Source organism: Falco biarmicus, chromosome 10, assembly GCF_023638135.1.
Source record: "Falco biarmicus isolate bFalBia1 chromosome 10, bFalBia1.pri, whole genome shotgun sequence".
Taxonomy (NCBI): Eukaryota; Metazoa; Chordata; class Aves; order Falconiformes; family Falconidae; genus Falco; species Falco biarmicus.
This window is the reverse complement of record NC_079297.1, coordinates 27,959,106-27,979,810: the sequence shown is the minus strand read 5'-3', so window position 1 is coordinate 27,979,810 and position 20,705 is coordinate 27,959,106. Positions and strand designations below refer to the sequence as shown.

Below are 20,705 nucleotides of genomic sequence, written 5' to 3'. Positions count from 1 at the left end.
AGGTAACATTACTTGGTTTGAATACCCTTGTCCCTCTTGGGATTGGGGGTGTGTGTGTGTGTGTGTTGAGTGCACCAGTGAATTAATTCACTTTGGTGACCAGACTGAAGTACAAACAGAAGATGTCTTGGACCAAAAGCAAAATCAGATCAGCAGCCTCATGTGACTCTTTAGCCTACCATGCAACTACCCCTTGACAACCTGTGCTCAGGCCAGAGAAAACCATGGGCCAGAAAAATAAAGAAAAACAAGGATGTGACTGGTCAAGAGTGAGTTGTGTTGGCAGAGCTGTGTTAGGAAGATTAGCCACCATCTGTTCACCCGAATCCTGCACCTGGCTCTAGACTGTGCCACTGTTCAACCAAGTGATGAGCTTACTCAAAATATTAAAGAATTGCAGGGTTAAGTAATAAGGCTCTGCAGTCTCCCAAATGTTCTGCTTTCCTTTTAGTTTTGTAATAATCCCTGTGAAATAATTGCATGTGGTACTATAAAATGTTCTTATCATGTGTGTGGATTTAATATAAAAATTAAAGGGAGCACATTGGTCTGTGCTTTTCTTTTAGTCTTTGCGCTTCCCTTTCTGACTACTTTAGTGATGTTTGTGTTAAGTACCACGTAGTGGACCATGCTTGATGAAGTACCTTACTCATCTTGTTCTTCTCAGATAATTATTTTTGCAAAAGAAGACAGCTGGAATATATATTTCTGTGAGTAGTTTTCGGTATTTGTAGTCATGGCTAAGATTTTTTTGCCTCTCTGATTTCTGCTTAGTATAGAGCTGATTCTGTTCTTTTCCCTTCCTGTGGACTGAAGAGCAGTCTGTGGCACTGACGCAGTGGTGGGTGAGATTATTCATAGTGAAACCTAGGAAATTCCGCTTGGAAAAGAGGGATTTCAGTCTGGGTGGTAGGAGAGGGGTTGCAACAACTGTCAGCAACCACTTTCCCCTTCAAAAGCTCTGAGCAGGGACTGAAAAGAGTGGTAGAGCGGTTCATCTCCAGGCTGGTAAAGGTTTCCCAGACATGAAAATACAGTCTCATACTGCAACAGCTTGGAAAGCATCAAAAATCCCAAACGTAGCCTAAACATTATACCTTCCTAAGTATTTCTTTAATATAGGGTTCATAATTTCTTAATGGAATGTGTGTTCACAAGAAAGAAAAATCCGTCACTACATCTTTGGTATTTGTACTGTAGTACTCAAATCTCTTTTGCCTGGCTTTCAATGCAGTAAGACAACTTTTAAGTGCTCTAATTAGAGCTGGCCTCTCGGCTTTGGTGGCTGCAGCAGTGCACAACCAAACAATTCAGGTGAAGTTAACTATGCTGAAAATGCGATGGAGAAAGGGAGTTGGGAAATAATTTTTTTCATACGTGTTTTTCTGTATTATACTTGGAGATACCAGCTTTCTCCAATAGCCATGTTTCTTTGGTCATTTTCCTATAGTGATGTTTAATAGGTATACTTGAACATCGTCCTTTTCAGATAGTGTGCAGGTGATGACTGCTGCTTTCTTTTACGTTAGAACTTAATGCTCCGGCTTCTCAGTTACTGCAGAGGGAAAAGGTAAGCTGCTTCTCATGGTCTGGCCAAGGGCTCTCTGGCCCTACCTTCTGAGAGATGCACGTCACTGGCGCTGTCCTGCCAGTTGTACCTGCACTTTTTTAGCTCGTGATTGTTTCCCTGGAATTACAGCCAGTCAAAGACTTGGGCATTAAGCAATCGTAGGGCTATGGTGGACCACCTTCCTGGCTCGACAAACAAGCAGGCATCGTGCTTTGCAAACAGATGGACAGAGGTACAGGCAGCCTAGAGAGCATGTGTGCAGCAAGGGTGGATGTTAAGGTCAGAATTTCTCAGACAAGAATGTCGAAATTGCTGTGCCCTACTTATCCAACTGTGAGCTGGATTAATGAAAGGGAGAGTTTAGACAGAGAAGTACCTTGGGTACATTTAGTGGGAGAAGAGAGAGATGTTTTCTTTTGTATCTGTACAGGTGGTCCTTTTGAAGGAAGCCAAAATAAGCTTCCTCACCTGGGCAACGGCCTGAATAGGTTGGCAGGCTGTGAGTCCATTTTCAATGTGTGTAAAGAAAAGCGTAACAGTTTGCCAGTGTACAGCCTTTAATTTGTTTTTTCTTAACAAGTTTCTTCTTTGGCCATTGAGTTAGGCTGGGGCCTAATAATTTTTTTTCTTTTAACTGTAGGCAGTTCTAAAGCAGCAAACTATTAATAGTGAAATATTGGTTTAGAAGAACACTAATGCACAGGGGATTCTAGAGCAAACGAGGCAATGCTGTCAATGGCTCAGATTGTTCTTAATTACAATAATGGCATTATAGGAGCTGCAGTTGCTGTCGGGCACAAAAGAAGGTAATGATAATGTCAGAGTGCTCAGAATAAATGCAGTATAATGTATTGCAGTGCTGGATTCAAAAGATGATATGCCTAACTTGTCGTCAGGGTGCATGAAGAAGAAGAATGGTAAAAGCCCAGAACAGTTTTTGTTGTAACTATGTAGTTCAGGGTTTGGTGTTTTGTGTTGTGTTTTTGGGGGGTTTGGGTGGGGGTTTTTTGTTTGTTTTTTTTGTCTTTTTTTTGTGTGTGGCCTCTTTTCAGGCTTGAGAAGAAATGTCAGGTCCTGTGTTTAAATGATATGTATTAATTTTACTAGAAGGTGTGATCACATCTGTCCTCCCCACTTGGAATAAAGAAAATCACCCTTGCTTTGAGAAGGAGATATGTATTGGCTCAGTACTGTCATACCCTCAGCACATTTGATACTGATCCTGTTAGAATAAAAGGACATGAATATGGTAGATTTGGCTCAGAGTCAGAATTTGCCCCAGTAGCCTCTGGAAATAATGTCCAGATCTATGTGATACATGTGAATCCCTATTTTATTACAAGACAAAAAAAAATTCAACTCTGAGTTTTGGGGATGTTTCAAAGCTGGATTTGAATTTTATGGCTAGAGTCCAAATCTGAACTGTAGTGCCTGACCTTTTTAAGACCGTGTGCTGTGCACTCAAATTCATTTCTGAAGAGGAAGAGATTTTACTGTTTTACTGCAAAATAAAACATGCAGCGAAGCCGCTTGTGGTCTTGGATTCTGATATAACTGCTTTGATATAATTCTCAGTTATAGGTAAGAAGAGATAATAAGCTGGAAGATAGTGGTGGTGTTCCTCCTTATACCACGAGTGTTCAGAGTGACTTAGTATCTTCCATACTTCCTAAAAACTCATGGCAGTGGTGGGTTGGATTGGAAAAAAATAGTCAACATCCTGTTGGCTTGCATCTTTACTATTTTCTTCATGTTTAACTGACTTGAAATAGTTACTCACAAATGAAACAATTTACATAGATCCGAATAAATATTTTTTAGGAGTAGTTGTCTCATGCACAGGATGCCAGTGTGCTTTGTAAAGAAAATTTCTCCTTAACAGGACAGCAGGGTGCAGGTGCTCTATAGGGCACAAGGTGGCTCCAGTTCACGAGGAAAGCTGGTGTGAGTGGAGTAAGTGCCAGGAACTGGTTCACAGGAATCAACTAGAAGTGTGTCAGAATGGAGTGCAGCATTTCGCTGTGTTGCAGGTCTGGCATTTTGAATATGAACTGAATCTTAATGGGTCTTTGGGAGAAGACTCTGCCTAGTCTTAGGGTAGGACCTAGTAAATTTAGATTGCATTTTGCATGTCTCATTTAATTTTTGAAGGAGTTACCCTAGTGGATCTTATCAGATCTTCTGAGCTATGTTGCTTTTGTCCGAGTAAAAGGTAACAGCTTCATGTACAGAACAGCACTCCCGGGGTAAGCTACGGAGAAAACAAGAGTTGGTGTGTGCAGTAAGAGAAGAAATGTAAAGTAAGCTAGGCAACGGATAAAACAGAGATTCAGAGGTTTATGAGAAAGGTTTTTATCAAGCAGGTCATTCAAATTTAATGGATAGAGGAGAGAACAGAATTAGTTGATAAGAAAACCCTGTATTATAACCAGGCTTAATCAAAAATGCTTTGTGTCTATTGTTGGTCTTTCGCTCTGTAACAAAAGCATTTTTGTTTTCAGTCTCTTAGAAGTGAATTACTTGTCCATTTCTATTTCCAACATAATAACAGCTGCTATTAGTCTGCCATTACACAGAACATCTTCATCTGAGCGTTTCTAAACACCTGAGAGTTTTTGAGTGAGGACAGAAAAGGAGAAATGTTTGTTTTGTCAGTACCATCTGCTTGGGGCAACTGAGGCAGAAAAAGGTGAATTGAGTTGATTTACTTACATGAACTTCTGTAGGGTAAGAAGTAGAAACCAGCAGCATTCTCCTAATTTCACTGTTTAGTCTTGGTCCATTAGATAGCACTTTGTGCCGTTCGCAGTTTTTGTTGGTTTTTTAACTCTGTTTCATGTCTTGATACAGTTTAGATTTTTGTATGAAACAAATTGGTAACTGGCCTGTTTGGGGTTTTTTTTTGTTTTGGTTTTTTTTTTTGTTGGTTTTTTTTTGGGGGGGGGGGCATGGGGGGTGTTGTTTTTTTTAACAGCAGCTTATCTGGTGTTTTAATATTTTTGTGTGAACTAGGCAGAAGCTTTCTGGGGTTTGCATTTTTAAATATGCTTTACATACTGTTGCAGCAGGCATTATATTAGATAAATATATGAAAAACCAGCATTTCTTAATGTGATTTTAACGTCTGTCCCAGAGAAGAAGGATTTCGTTAAGAGGTTTAAGCTGTTTTGCTTAATAACAATCTTTCTCAATGTCAGGTGTTAAATTCATAAATCTAACTTTTCCACATTATTTATTTTAAAAGTCTTGAAGCTTATAGTTTTCCTCTCTAATGTTAAATACAGCAAAACAGATTAGGTACAAGAACTACACAGAGTTAGTATTAAAAATAAAATAGTGCAAAGTACCATTTTGACTTAGTAGATCATCTGTATTTTCAGTTTTACAAACAAATTTTATCAGAAGTTAGCTGTGGGCGTGATTACAATTAGGAACTCCCCGTATTAGATCTCATGCCTTTGTTCTTCATTCAGACAGAAAGCCCATTAAGGTCAAAGAAGGTTTTGACTGAATAAGGAATACAACAACTGGCTCAAGTTTTAGTACATATAGGGCCAGATTGTGGGTCACGGCCAGCTCAAAAGTGTACAGCTCCAGTGATTCCACATCTTGTGCATAATAGGCAGATCCTTCGCCCTGTTATGATGGCGCTTTATTAACATGTCAAATACAGAAGAAAAAAACCTGACAATTTTATGGCTGCTCAGAATCTTATTAGCATGTCTTATTGTTTTGTATTTCTGAGCTGAAATTATGCAAATATGTCTTCAAAAACATTTCCCTGTTTTCATGAGAATGTGAAGAAAATAGAAGTAATCAAAAATTGGAATTAAATACTCAAATAGTTTGGCCAATTAATAAATCTGCAGTTGCAGAGTAGAAGATCTGTGGGCTGGAGCTGGCTCTTAACTTAATGTTAACTTACATTTAATTAGCCAGACCAGATGGAAGCTGGCTAAGCTTCGCATGAAGGCTTGTGGGAAAAAGACATAATCTTCCATTTTGTCAAAGGAACTAATACCACAGATTAAAGGTCGGTGTTCTTTTCAGAATTTGAAGACTGGATGCATAGTGGCCGATGGCAAGAAACAGCAAGAAACAGCAAGGGCACTAACAAATTAGCTTAACCCCTAGATGACTAGTATACCAGCTCTGGTTCATTTCTTTCCCCCGTTCAAACCATTGGTCTCTAGTTTCAGTAATAAATCCCAGAGAGATAAGAATGTCTGTAAATTTTATTCTTTTGTCAGGGAAGTAGAGTCATCTGTAGGCAGTTAGCATGGATAGAGAGATGAAGCTCTGGGAAAGGTTTTCTTACTCAACCGAGTAAAAATTCATGCTGTTCAGATGCTAAGCACTTGGGATCAGGCTGACAAACCACTTAATGCCTTGCTTAACAATAAGCATGCAAGTAGACAAGTCAAGTAGACAAGTCAAGAAACCATTCATGTGCTCAAAGAGGTGCATACATGGATCAAGTCAGAGTGTGCAGAGCTTAAGGACTAAATCAGGCACATACTACGTTAAGGCTTGAAAATGTAGTCGAAAGCATGAACAGGATCTGTCAGACTGAACCTTAGGCATAGCTGCAAGAAATCACACATTTAAAAAAAATAGGGAAATTAGAATCCATTAAAGAAAGAAGGAAAGAGGTTAGGTTATGCTAGTTTGAGCATTTAACCGGTCCTTGGGGATACTTCCTAGTGGTTTCAGCAAGGTAGGAGAGTTCTTTCTGAAGTGGAGAATAACTTACATACCAAGAAAATAAGGCAAACTTAGCGTTACCATGAAACATCAAATGCCACATTGCTTGTGCCGAAAGTAAAGTAACCCTCTGCAGTAGGTAATTATTATTATAACCTCCTTTGGAAAGGAGTCTGGGAAATCAGCACCTGCTTTTTGAATCGGGCTTGCTTCTATTTTGCAAAACTCTTTTGCAACTAGACCATCTTGCCTACTTTGTCAGATCTAAACTTTCCCATAGTGGCCAAAAATTCACTGCCATTTGATGGCTGTATCACTTAAGTAAAATTATTTGAATGAGATTGGGTCAGTTCTTACAAAGATTAGAGTATCTTGAAAATCTCTGTTAATAATCTGTGCTTGCTGACAGTCCCAGGAGAGAGGGCTGGGGAACTGAATGAACATGAAAACTCTGCAAGCTGTGGTTGCCTTGTGTAGATCGAGTTTTGATCTACATGGTGAGGTGAGGAAATCTGTGTGGCTGTTTACTGTAGCATTCTTAGAGCGTGGATAAATGCAAGACTTCAGCCCCACACTCTGCAAGGTGCACAAATTTTAAAAAAAATAAATCTAGGGGGGAAAGCTTTTCTACTATCTCAGTTGAATTGGAGCACATACTGATTTGGAATCCAACCAAGTACTTTGAAAGCTGTATTCACATATATGTTGATGCTTTCGTTTCTTTTCATATTTTTAAATAATTATATCCTGGGGATGGAAGAAAAGTAATTTTACTGTCCACCATTTACTAGACCACTTTTATCTACAGTTACCAAATGGTGACGTTGGAGTGACCACAGTTATTTTCCATTTTGAGTTACTGACATATTTCAGATACCACTTGGTGACAAAATATTTGAAGGGAATGTTACATTTAAAAACAATTGTAGTTGCAGACCATGGAATTAGCATTTAGTTATCAAGTGGCTCACTTCAGCTGTTGTAAACCCAGAGAAGCATAGGAGTAGGTAGTGCACTCTTGGGAGAAGTGTAGGTAATATGAAATTATTTTTTTTTTTTACTTGTCAGAAAAAACTTAAAATTGTACATCTAAACCCAGCTTCTGTTTTCTGATAAATGCCCACTGCTTCATATGGAGAGTATAGTATAGCCCAGTAGGATTTGTCCCAACAAGTACATTTGAAGAGAACATTTAGGAACAAAGTCATTCATTTACCTTCGATAAGTGTGTTGTATATCTTCGGGTAGGGATCACATTCAGCTTTGTATGGGCATGAATACAAATTCTACGTTCATTAAACTCTGTTACAAAAAACACTGTTGAAATCGAAAGAGTTTGGGAGCTGCCCTTTTCATGGAAGTACTGTGCAGTGTGAAACCTGCCAAAAACTAATGGATCGTTTGCAGGAAATTGGAAGTTAAAAGTGCATGAGTCAGTCTACTTCAAGGCTGAACAGTTTCCACTGAACTTAAATAATGAATGCCAAAACCTAGAGACAGTACAATCAGCTGCAGCAGTTCTCTTCAGTTGTTTCATCCAGGCACTGTAGAGGATTCTATGTTTAGGAGAGTCCTCCTTGTCTTTCAGTTCGTCAGCCTTTAAAAGTGTTAGCATACATTGTCATGACTGTCGTTGAAATCTTTGCAGAAGAAGCAGCAGCCCAAGTGTTTTTATTTTTGCTTCACATCAGTTACTACAGAGTATGGGCTAGAATGTGCAGTTTCAGGGATTTCATCTGCAGAAAGCAACCACCCACTTTTGTGATGTAAGTCTCCAGAAAAGGAGAAGATCGTTTCTTTATTCAGAAGTTATACATGTTAGCTTCACAGTTTCATCTCAAAGTACACAAGCAATTTACTTTCTGGTGTGCACAAGGATTTCAATGTACTTAATTAATACATCAAACATCAGATAAGAGAAAAGACAAAATAATTCTCAACAGTTTTGCTTTGTAACAGATCCTGTGCCCAGAGCATATTTGTGCAATACCACTTTTTACCAGGTTACAGGATGAACCTAACTCTTTGTAGAAATTCAAGAAAAGAGTGAGACGTTCCTGTATATGCACATGGCTTAGATTTCCTTAACGTGAGTTACTTGATGTCTGTTTGTGTAAAGAGTGGTTGAGGGCATGCATGGCCTGCTGGATTCTCTGCTCAATCCTGTGCTATTGCAGTGAGCAGGTCTTCTCTGATTTGTATCAATGGTTGAACCTTCTGAGCATTTCTGAGTTGGAGGATCACTATGTGTACTAGAACCTTGGCCTTGGGACTTTGGGTTCATACAGGCAGTGTGATGGGAGGTGGGTGGTGTGTCTCCATCCACTCGCAATTGCTCGTGGCAGTGTCGTTGCTGAGCCACAAAGATCAATGTGCCTGGAGTCAGAACTACGGGATGGCTGAGGTTGGAAGGGGCCTCTGGAGGTCACCTGGTCCAACCCCCCTGCCCAAGCAGGGCCTAGAGCTAGTGTGTCCAGATGGATTTTAAATATCTCCAAGGATGAACACTACAAACTGGCAGCCTATGCCGATGCTTGGTCACACTCACAGTAAAAATGTTTTTCCTGATGCTCAGACAGAAGTTCCTGTTGTTTTGGTTTGTGCCCATTACTTCTGGTCCCGTCACCGGGTACTGCTGAGGAAAGGCTGGCTCTGCCTTTTTTACAGCCTCCCCTCCGTTACTTGTGCACATTGATACGATCCCCCTGAGCCTTCTCTTCTCTAGGCTAAACAGTCCCAGCTTGCTCAGCCTCTCATGAGAGATGCTCCAGGCCATTAATCACCTTTGTGGCCCTTCACTGGACTCTCTTCAGTAGCTCCATATGTCTCTTGACATATGGATGGGAGACTCCAGAACTGGGCACAGTACTCCAGGTGTGAAAGTGCGTGTGCAGAGCTCTCCCCTGTGTCTCTGCTGCTTTTCCACCACGCACAGCATCCATGCAGCTCTTCAGCTGTGGCTTGGCCAAGGGTAGGGGCATGAGGTTTTAAGAAAATTTGAGTATGTTGCCATATGAAATTCATATGAAGTTGGCCAAATGTTTCTTGGTGAGATTTTGTCTGAGTAAGCTTAACATTATTTAGAAAAGCAATTAACCACTTTTGCAAACAGAGAATAGTCCTGGATCAGGAGGAAAGCATTTGTATTTTTGGGATTTTTTTTTTCTTCCTTCTTTCTTTTTTCTTCAGTTAGATGGAAACATGACTGAGGTTTTCAAAGCCAGCTAGGGAATTTGGCTGTGTTGACTCAATATGACATTCTGTTGCCAAGTCTACTATTTAGCTTTGAAAATCCCAACCTGGAATGTGCCCACCTAAGAGCATGCCTCCTAAATAATGGCTACAGACTCAAATGTATTAATTTACATGTATGGACCAGAGTGCAATTTCTGTTCCCTTTGCCCCCAAAAGGGTAGGTATTTCCTCTGGGTGTTTCATTGGAGAAGACCATCTAAAGGTTCCAGGTATATCTTACCATTTCAGGTCTTGAAAGAAAAGCTGAATTACACCAGTGGGTATAAGTATCTGACAGTTTTCTAATGTTTGTAATCTAAATAGGAATGATAGATTTTTATTTCTTTTTTTAATTTAGTATTTCACTTCATAAGCTTTTTTTTTTTATAAATAGCAACTATCTCTCTTCTATCTGCTGGTTAACCTAGAAACAGGCAAGCACTTGCTGGCCAGAGATGTACAGCTGTAGACAAGTATGAGACGCATATGATGGCTTTTCAGAATGCTCTGCCAGCCTCCAACGATTTGTCATTGGCAACTCTTTTTATGTACGTTTGTTAAACCTGTCTCCAAGTATTTCCTTGGGTGAATTTTCCTGTTTGGCCTCTGACCATGTGAAGTTTTTGGTACCTTCAGTATGCTACATTAGGAGTTTCTCAGTTTTACCATGAGCTTTCTGAAGACCCATCCATTAGAGCGGTTGTATTTTCTGGTTTTCTGAGTGCACACTCCCTCTTCACCTTCTCTGCTGAGTGATCCTGTGATCCGGAGTGGGCGTGTTTTCATGTGCACAGCAGGATTTTAGAAAGTTCTAGCATTAATGCTGTAGTTTCATGAATCTTACAAGCAGACTGAAAGGTGGGAGTCCAACTCTGATTGTAACCCCTGGGGTGTCTCCTGCCTTGAGACAATTCAAGAATTTGCGCAGCTGTGGAGGGAATGAGATTGGGAGCTGGCACAGGTTAAAACTAGCCTTGTTTTGTTGACTGGTTGGTTGGTTTTAATCCGAAACTCTTTCCTGATGTGATTTATCATAAGGCCATGTGAATGTTTGTGCAAGAGATGATGATCATGTGGGAGTAAGAATGAGCAACAACTTTGGGAAGAAAGTGCAATCACCCTTTTCAAAAGCGGTGGACATGGCACAGGTTCCTGTGTTAGGTTTGGATATTTAATTATTGTGTGCCTCAGTTTCCAGATATGTGAAATGGAGCCGTGTCAGGGAATCAATTTGAAAGACTATTTGAGCTTTCTAGATGAAAAATGTGAAGGATTATTAAGTGTGAATGTGGTGAAAGGCTTAGCAGACAGGTGTGGCTTAAAGAACTGGTTTGAAATCCAGTAATTTAGTTCTAGGTTTAATTGAAAGTTGTAATCCCAGCAATTGGTGCCAATGTCTTCTAGGATTTAAATCTAACGCACTGAAGCATGTAATTTAAGGCTTTACAGAACAGTGTTAGCACAGATACGCTTATCACTCAGCACGTGTTAGTATTATTCCTGTGGAATGCTCTTAATTAAAATCCAAGAGTTGCTTACAGAGCATTTGATGCTTGCTATCATGAGCACTCAGTCAAGTTAGCAGAAAAATAATTTTAAAATATGAATGATTATTCTTGGAGTTACAGTGTAATTGGCAGATGCTTTCATAACTGATGTCATTAACATACAGGAGGTTTCGGCAAGAGACTCCTTGTTGATCAAATGACTTCTGTTTTCATTTTCAAAATCCTAATATTAGCTTTAGTATGAGGAAAGGGAGTTTAAGTTGGTACAGCAGAAAACAGGACGCTTCTGCAGCAAAATAGCCACTGGGGCACGTTTAGTTTACACATTGTACTCTGACATCTCATACTTAAAATCTAGATCTGTTGTGGAAAAGTTACACCCAGAAAATCTCTTGATAAATTGGAGAAAGTTTTTGGGTTTTTTTTGAGGGGGAGGAACACACACCAAAATAAGTGTTTTGTGATATGATATTGCATAATTATCAGAAAGAAAATTCTTTCTGAAATTTTCCATGGTTTTTTTTTGGCTGGTGTATAGTTAGTGCTTGGTAGATAGGGTTAATTGTTTCAGTGTGAGCAGCTGAAGCTTTAAATATGAATTCTAACTTGTTGACCCCATTAATCATAAAACTGCCTGACCTATCTTGCTTACTGTAACACTGCTTTTTTTTAATTGATGAGTCATGAGCATGTATTAAATGCAATTTCTTTTTTTAAAAAAAAGCCCTGCTTGCATCTTAAAGATTTTGTAAGCTAAGAATTTAGCATATGTATGTCGATACATATTGCAGTGGGCTTATGATATAACAGCTTCAATGAAAACTAGATCCAAATTAGAGTAGACTTTGAAAAAGGGTTGTGGGCACATGTTTCTGGGAGTGGCTGGAAGAACTTACTGTAGGGGAAGGTTCAGTCATGTGTGTGCTCTACCTAGAAACCAGTTAGGATGATGTTTCTGGTTAAATCAAGATGCAGAATTTCAAGCAAGGAACCAATGAATATGAAAATTAATTTTTGTGTTTACCCAAAAAGAAAAAACTCCAACTATGCTCTAATTCATTTTCTTTGCTTCGCCTTCCAAAAGTATTTTTAGAAATTAAATAAAAAGCATTGAAGTATTTCAACAAAACAGTTGGCTGGTTTTTTTGGTGTGTGTTTTTTTTTTTTTATAATGCCATTAAAACTTATTTGGAGAATAAAACAAACCTCTTGAGGACCAAAACCCTGCCCTCTGCTACAGCCAGCACTTATGGGACCACGGAGCTGTTTAACCCGCTCTGTGCACAGTAATCATAGAGTCAGAGCTGAGAGACAACTGAACAAAGACCAGTGACAAGATTTAATTCTATCTGTTGCTCAGTTCAAAAGCAAGTGTGTTTTGAAGTCCATAGCCTTTTAAATGTATGAGATATTTAACTTCTGTACGTCTGTGGAGCAGTTTTGCTGCAAGGCACAGGGCATGCTGCCGCATTATTATTTCATAGTGCTTCAGAGAGCTGCAGTGGATCCTGGCAGTGCTGTCTGTGGGCAGCAATCCCCCTGTGAGTGGGTGGGTGGGGAAACTGAGGCACAGAGCCATGATCTGACTTCTGGTGCAGAGTACAGCCAGCTCCAGTGCTTCCTCTGCTCTTTGGACTTTCTGGATCACTCTGTTTTCTCCCTACCGGCTTGCCCTCTTCCAGGTTATTTTGTTCCTGCGTTGCTTTAACATTTTTCTCCCGGAGCCCAGCCACTTGTTGATTTATGTAACAGATAAGAAATTGTCGCTAAAATTAACAAAAGCCGCCTTTGGTTGTATCATCTTTACCCCTCCCCATTTTTTTCCTTCTAATTCCTGGTGACCCTTCTTTGACTTTTATTACCTTTTAAGAAGTGACATGATCAGGCCATTAAGCTGAAGTGAGTTATGAAATACTTAACCCTCTTGTCTTCCCTCTGAAACGCCACCCCACACAAACTGCTTACGCACAGAGGCTTCTTGCAGCAAATTTTAGAGGGCTTTTTTTTGTAGAAAAATGTGACGTCGGTGTTTGTCTCTAGGCAGGATTGTGTAACATACAAGAGGGATAAAAAACAAAAAATTAATTTCCTCGCACTCAGAATCCCTTGTGTCTCCAAGAACTCTACTTTTACCCTCTTCAAAAATGAATTTTGGATAAAAAAAACAACAACCAAAACCAGACTGCGGGGTTCCACACTTTTATTCAAGGAGTTAAAAGTCTGGGGCTGTGCTTGATGAGCCAGATGGTCTTTAACAGTAACATTGTTCATATTGTTTAGATTATCCTGTTGCAAATACAGTGCCTCGTTTACCTTTTATGGAAGAAAGTGTGGAAAATTGACCACAGATGTAAGTAACCAAGAATGATGGCTGAGGCAATTCTTACCAGGCCTCCCTCTCTAACACGCCTGATCCTGCAGATAAAAATAAATAGAGAAATGTGAGGCAGCATGAGAAATATCTAGTGTTACCTATTTAAGTGTTTAATTTGAGCTCTGTGAGCTACTAAAATCTTTATTTCCTTAGACTGAGATTTCTGCATATTGAACTGGTTTCAGTCTCTTGGTGTAGGCAGCCTGAATGTAGATTTTTATCCAGGTACTAAATAGCACGTCATTATATATTTTTTCCATCCTGGTTGAAAAAAGGGGAGTGGGAAGAAGCCAACTACGCTGACCTCAAACACAGTTTATGGTCCAAAAGTCTTCATGAGAAGATCGGTGCCCGTTTTATGCTGTAACAAGAGAGCACAAGCTCCCCATTAATATAGATTTGATTGGTATCAGAAGCAAAGGCTGTAACAGATTAATTAGAGGTAGCTCATTGTTACTCCTGATAATGGGCTGCTGAGTTTGTGAAGCATCTTGCAAGACAGTTCCAGATTGAAATAAACTTTTTTAGACAGGTATCTCTTTTGTGCAGTATCTGGAATTGGAAGGCTCTGTGCTTAAGCAGAACAAAGAGAAAATGCTACAAATGAAAGCAATAAAGCCCTGTTTTATAAAGTCCTTTTGTCTCCTATCACTTTTCTTTTTCTCCCTCATTTCCTTCCTCTTATTAGGAGCTGCTGTCAAACTGCATTTACTTATGGGAAGTGGTTCCCTTTGGAGCCCCTAAGCTGATATAGCTGCATTTGCATGCAGGTGCTACTGTGGTGGAGCACAGCCTCTCGCCTGCCCTTTTCCCCCTGCCCTGGCAAAGCAAAGAAAGCTGTAATTATAAACCAACAGGTTTAGCATGTGAGGGCCCAGAAACTGAAAATCTCCTGTTTGTTTATCAACGTGGGTTGGCAGGGTGGTACTCTTTTAACAAGGTGGTAGATTCCTTTGACTGTTAAAGGCAACATCTTCCCTTTACTACACTGAGCCTTGATTGATCCAGGGTGTTTTCTTTTGCCCATGCAGTGCTTTTAATTCTGACAGCATTGGTTTCTAGAAGCATAGGCTATCGGATTCTCTTCCTGTTATTTTTTTAAAGACTCTTTAAAAGATTGTCAGGAAAAGTGTTTTACAGGAATTGCAGGAGGTTGGAGATTATGCTGAGAACTACGCAGTCTAGGATGTAATGTAAAATCAACAATTAACACTGGAATCAGACTTCTAAGGCAAAGCTCAAAGAGTCATTTAAAGGTGCTGGTGAATGGTGCAAAAGCGAGTTAATATTCCTTTTCATATTTTTAATACCTGCATTCGAAATATGATAAATTGTATTGGCAGCACGGGGCACTGTTTTTAATTGTTTAACTTCTGGTTCTGCTCCCTGCAGGATCTGGAGAACAGGTTTATTGGACGTAACAGCTCTAGCTCTGTGCCTGCAGTCATGGGGTGGGGAAGGGGGAAGCCATGGAAGTGCAGGTGGGGGGGAAGTGGCAGCAGCAGCACCAGAGTGAGAGTGTGGGCAAACAGGGGCCTTGCGGAGGGCATGGACAAGGTAGCAGGAGTGTGCAGGAGGTGACCAGCTCGAATCAGGATGAAGTGGGTGCGAGGAGAGTGATACTGCACTGGGATGATGAAGCTTAGGCAGGGCAGGGAACTGATGCTGAAGTGGACTAAGCCTATGTCAGGGAGCCAGCAGCCTCAGGGTGCTAACCGTCGTTCTGTTCTGAGGTATGCAAATTCTACTTTTTTGTCAGTTTCTTATCCATAAAATAGTGATAATGACCATTATCTGCATCAAAGTGGTATCATGAGGCTTGAAGTGCCACTGTGGTTTTTAAACAGCAGAGATGTCTTGACCTTTGTGCCCACACATGCTTACCTCAGTCACAAATTAAGGTTTTTCTTTCTCTTTCCTGTTAACACTACAGAGCAACCACAGCTAAGAAAAAAAAAGGGTTTGGACACCATCTTGGCTACTACAACAGACTTGTTAAATTAATGCAATTGGGCTGCACAAGTAACAAAGGGCAGGATTTGCCTGACATGCCCTGTTGTAGTACTAATGAAAATGGAAACATTTGAAGAAAAACAGAACCTTTCAGGTCCTTGGTTACATCCAGAGACCTAACAGAAAAACTAGGATTATCATGTTCATAGATGTAACATTTTGCAGCTGAGTTCTAAAACAGATCCAGATCTGTCAGAGAGATCAGGTTTTATGCTTGAGCTGATCGTTCAGCAGGGGAGCCTCACCTGTGTCTTAACTCATTCAGACTAGAAATAAATACTAAGGTCTATTAAAGTCTGAATGTTTCAGAATATAGATTTAAAGCAAGGCTTTTCAAGGATGAACACCGATTTCCATCTAGATTAAACTGCCAACACATGATTCACAGGACCCCAGAGATTGCCCATTAGATAAAGCAGAACTGTTGCTCACTGTTAGCACTCCAGAGAAATAAGATGTAAAAGTTCTTATTATCTGGGCAGGACCAGTTGAAGAGAGCACACGGGAAGAACAACAGTGCCACACCATACAGGCAAGACAGATGTGTGTGATGCTTTGCTTTTGCTGTCATAAAGTATCCTACAGAGGCATGTGTTGGAGACAGTGTGCCCTACAGAATTTAGCTGTGGAGATACGTTTTTATATCTTTACTCAATTAAGGGATTATTTTTTAAATTTTATAGGAAGAATGCAGAGTGCGTAATTGGTTGTAGCTAACCAATACAGTAGTTCCTAACTTGGTCCCTGGGTGGTAAAGCCAACATATCTGGATCTGGATCTGGACCGTGGTTCTTTTAGATGTGCATCACAAAGGAAACGTGATCTTTCAAGTGTTGTGGTACAGGTCAAACAGACCATGGAAAACACAGGCTTGTGGACCCAAACCCCCGATTAATAACATTTAGAGAAGCTGTAAAGTAGTCTCCTCTTCTAGCTCTCTTCAAAGTAGAATATTAATTTAGGTAGAGCCCTGTAAGATGTGCAGGGAAGTGTTAGGTCACCTGGATGCTGACCATCCCATTGCTTCTTGAGTGGACCATCCTGGCAGCACCATTTCTGGGATTAAAATCTAGATCTCAAAGATGTAGAGTAAGTATCAGGTTTACACCATAGGTTGTAGAGTTACCTTTTATCTCACTGTTCCAGAGTGTGCCACATAATAGAAGTGCTGTAAACTCTTGGAAACAGGCTGTCCAGGTCACTGAAGGCTTTCATGCAATTCTGTAGCAGACTACGGAAGTCCAGAAATGATTTGGTTTGGTTTGGAGTTGCCTCAGTGGGAGTTAGTCACTGGTTCTGATTAGCAGGATGACAGCAACACAGTAGTATATATACTAACGATTTTATCTGAAAAACTAACTGAAAGTAAGGTTACTACACATAGAATCAGAAATAGTCTGTGTGCATGTGATGGTGAGAAGATCTCTTTTTCTGGTGCCTGTGTGGTATTTAGACTTGTCATTCTTCATCTGATTATAAACATAGGAGTCAAAGAGTGAAGCTGTGCTGCAGAGGGACTACACATAGAGAGCGTGCTTTCTCAGTGGGGTATGAGCCCTAAGCTCTAACAAGCTTTCCTTGATTTGTGGAACAGTCTAAGGTCTTCTGATGAACAACACTATGTAGATATTATATAGTTTTATTTTTGAAGTGGTGTATCCTACTACTTCTTGTTTCTGACAGATACACTGGGAATTTCCTTTTGCACAAACAATGCCTGTCTTGGTAGAAGCCAGGTTCCATGACTAAAACTATGATGAGAGCATCAACCTAGTATGGTTCCAGGAATAACCTACACATCAGCTATACTCTGCCAAGAACGCAGAGGCTGGTTATTGAGATGAATGGTTTTGGTTAATATGCACCACAAAGTAGAAAAAAAGATGCCTATATATTTTAGTTCATAGATAATTATCAAGAAATTGTGTATGGAGAAAAATAATGTATGGTTGGGGAATAGAAATATAAGCCTTGAACTTCCTATCCTGAAAGTATAAATCACTGCAAGTTTTAAAGCACTTGCATGAGTCATATGCAGAGGTCATAGACCAAATTTGCTGATGGAGGCAGGATGAAACAAATTCGGCTGCATTTTTATGATATTTTTCCTGCTGCTCTTAGCTTTTTATTTACCCAAAGTAATACAATTTTCCAGAGAAGTGTAACAGCTCCAACATATGGAACTGCTATCCAGTTCACTGCTTAGGTGCAAAACTGCATGGGAACAGTGGTGTGTCAATAAATAGCTTACTGCATGTCAGGGAAAGTAGTCTCTCAGGAACCATATTGCCAGCTTGGCAGTATTCTAGCAAAGGAGATCTCAAGATGGAATTGGTATATTAGTGCGGTTTAGTGAATAGGACCCAGGCCTAAAATCCAACTCGAGTAACGTGAAGACTAACTGGAAGGCAGAGAGAAAGGAGCAAGAACGGGGGGCTTGTTAATGCACAGGTCTATAAATCAAGGGGGCTTTCCCCTTCCTCTAGCACAAACTTTGAGCTGATTTTGGGCATCCTTGTAAATCAGTACACTGTAGTTTTCCGCTTGAGAAACAATATCATAACACCGAGTAAGCTATTTGGTAACCAATTGTGCTGCCTTTACGCTTGCTGAGTAATACTTTTGTGGCACAAGAGAAATCAGCAGGAGTTTTGATTTAGGTCTGATCTGCATACCAGTTTCATGCCACTGAGATTCTGCTGACTTTGAGGTTGTTTCTGTATTTTCAGTAGCATTGCTGATGTTTAGATTTCAATCCAGTATAACTTACTTAGAAAATGAGAGGAGAGTAATTCCTGCCTTTAGTTTAAAATGTCAGCGCATAACAAGTCAACAAGCCTGGCTCTAGGTGAAAGTTTCAGACCTGAGCGTGTCTTGATTTAATGGCACGGAACGAGACTTGCTTGTTAGGAGAGGAGAAAAGGGCGTATTATTGATGGTTTCAAATGATCTGATTTTGTGGGTGCGTACGGTTGTATGAAAGATTTTGTTTATGGTATAAAGCACAGAAGAGTGTGTGTATAGGTATAACATCATTAACTTTCTCCTGTGTGCTTAGGGAAAAAGGTAATGGGCCTGCCTGTGTTTAGTAACACTTGGACCTTGCAAGAGGCACTAAAATAATAGTAACACACCGGGGGGACTGTCATCCCATCAGGATCATGTGAACATATTTTTAGCTGTTTGTCAGTTATACTATAGGTGAACTGTGTCATGTCAATGGTATTTTATTTCTTGTCAACAGTCTTAATTTTTTACATTTGCCACCTAGGTCTAGTTGGAATGCCCCCTTTTGAATGACATTTGTCAACATTCACCTGCATTATTTAGGAAGGATAGTTTGATAATTTGGACATCTGAAAACATAACTCTGGTATCTACTTCCTCCCTTTGCAGTACACAGTCTGTTTTGGAATTCTTCACTTCTGGATTTTAGCCCTGGTGAATGGGGAGGGGAGATTAAGTGTTACTCATACCCCCTCAAACGTGTCACTGAAATCCCAGATGCCAGCCTCGTGTCGTCCTTTCGAGAACTGGGAAATGCACGAAGGCAGCTGGTAGGCACCTCTTTCCTCTGTGCTGTTATACACCCGTAGGCTTTGGCACTGCTGGAGATCAGACCTATAATTTCATGCTAACTGAGCATTTTACGCGACTCCCGGTTTGACTCTTGTTTCTGCTTATGTATAACATACAAGTTCTCTCTTCTTATCTTCCATTTATGTGATTCCTGGCATTTTAAATTCAGGTAGATTAGATTTAGACTTTTTGTAATGAATCTGCATCGTTTTGTGTTCTGCATACTCCTGAAATAGCCTGGGGGAACCTGATAGACACAATTTATGTGTATCATTTAGAGACCTAAGAAGGCATCTGATTGGTTTAGTCTTTCTTTTGTTAGCTCTTTCCTATAATTCTAATCATGGTTTTACTGTAGCATTACACTATTGAGGAAAGTATGATTTTTTTCGAAGGCAGAATGCTCGCCATATTTAGAAATGGTGGTACTTAAAGGAGAATTGCTCAGAGGTCTGTACAGCAGATTTTCTCCTACTGATTTTAGTGGTAGCTCAGATCATAGTTTGCAAGGTAGAAATGTATCCGACACATATTTCACTGACAGTGAGTTTAATTCATCCATTTCCTGACTTCAACAGAATGCGATATGGCTAGGATGCTTCTGTGCAGCACTGAGTTCTACTGCTGAAAAGCAGTTTGTGTAAAAGCAGGAACAGATGCTGATACTGCAGTGCATTGCGTACGGTGAAGTAGAAGGACTGACGAGATTTGGTCACATTTATTACTGTGGTGGTGAGATTCTTGGAGTCTTCTACATGGCTGCTAGGTCTCTGTCACTTTGCACAGAGCAGAGCAAAGGAGACAGGAGTATTAAGGACCTGGCCCTGTAATTTTCCAAATGAAATCAATCAGTATAAACAGTAAGCCAAATTCTCTTCTGATATCACTCAATGCTCTTCTGTTGGCTTCAGTAAGGCTGCCCATTTGCAGTAGCTGAGAATTAGGCTGTTGCTCCCCCCACAACCTTTCTGATGACTTAACACAATTTTTTAAACATAAAAGCCTTCTTTCAGGTCTGGGTTGTTGGCTTACATGTTTAAATTGGAGGCATGTCAGTCCTCATGTAATCAACACTTTGAAGAAGATCCGTGAATGAGGTTAGGTAAAAATGCATTTTTTTTCCTACTACTATCTGGATTTTCTCAGAACCTAGATAATTTTATCCCATTTGCATCAAACATGCAGGTAACTTTAGAATCCTGCATCTGTATTGTTTCTAGGGAAGCAAAATAAAATTACAAATGACAGTAATTGACATTACATGCTTTAATTAAATTTCCTCCTCTGTGAACCAAAACCTTTTAACCAAGTATTGCAGTGCTATTTCTGTATTTATTTGTTACATGGGTTAATGTGCTATGTGGCAGATACGGTATTTATCCATTTTCACAAATTAAGCTATCAGTGTCATGTTGCCTTTGAATTGTTTCCTGTATTGATGGCCAAAACCGCTTGAGAAAGACTTTAGTCCTCCCTGGCTATAATTCTGTTTTTACAAAGCTGAAAATTGCAGGATTGAACGTGAACCCTTAGGAACAGTTTGGGAAACTCTAGGCCCGAAGCGTCTTAACAGTGTGCTGTTTTTTCCCTGCAGTGATCCTCTGCTAAGAGAAGGGAGAAGTGCGCAGGCTTTTTGAATGATGGTGGTGATGGAGTTAGATTACAGGAATTAAAAATTAAGTCCTACTTGAATTGATGTTCGTGGCATGTGAAAATGGATTAC

At 40.0% G+C, this 20,705-nt stretch overlaps 1 protein-coding gene across 3 annotated transcripts in view; it reads left to right on the top strand.

The window, feature by feature from the left end:
• PARVA (parvin alpha) overlaps window positions 1-20,705 on the top strand; it is a 68,796-nt gene that overhangs the window by 10,426 nt on the left and 37,665 nt on the right. The gene's annotated exons all lie outside the window — the stretch shown is intronic.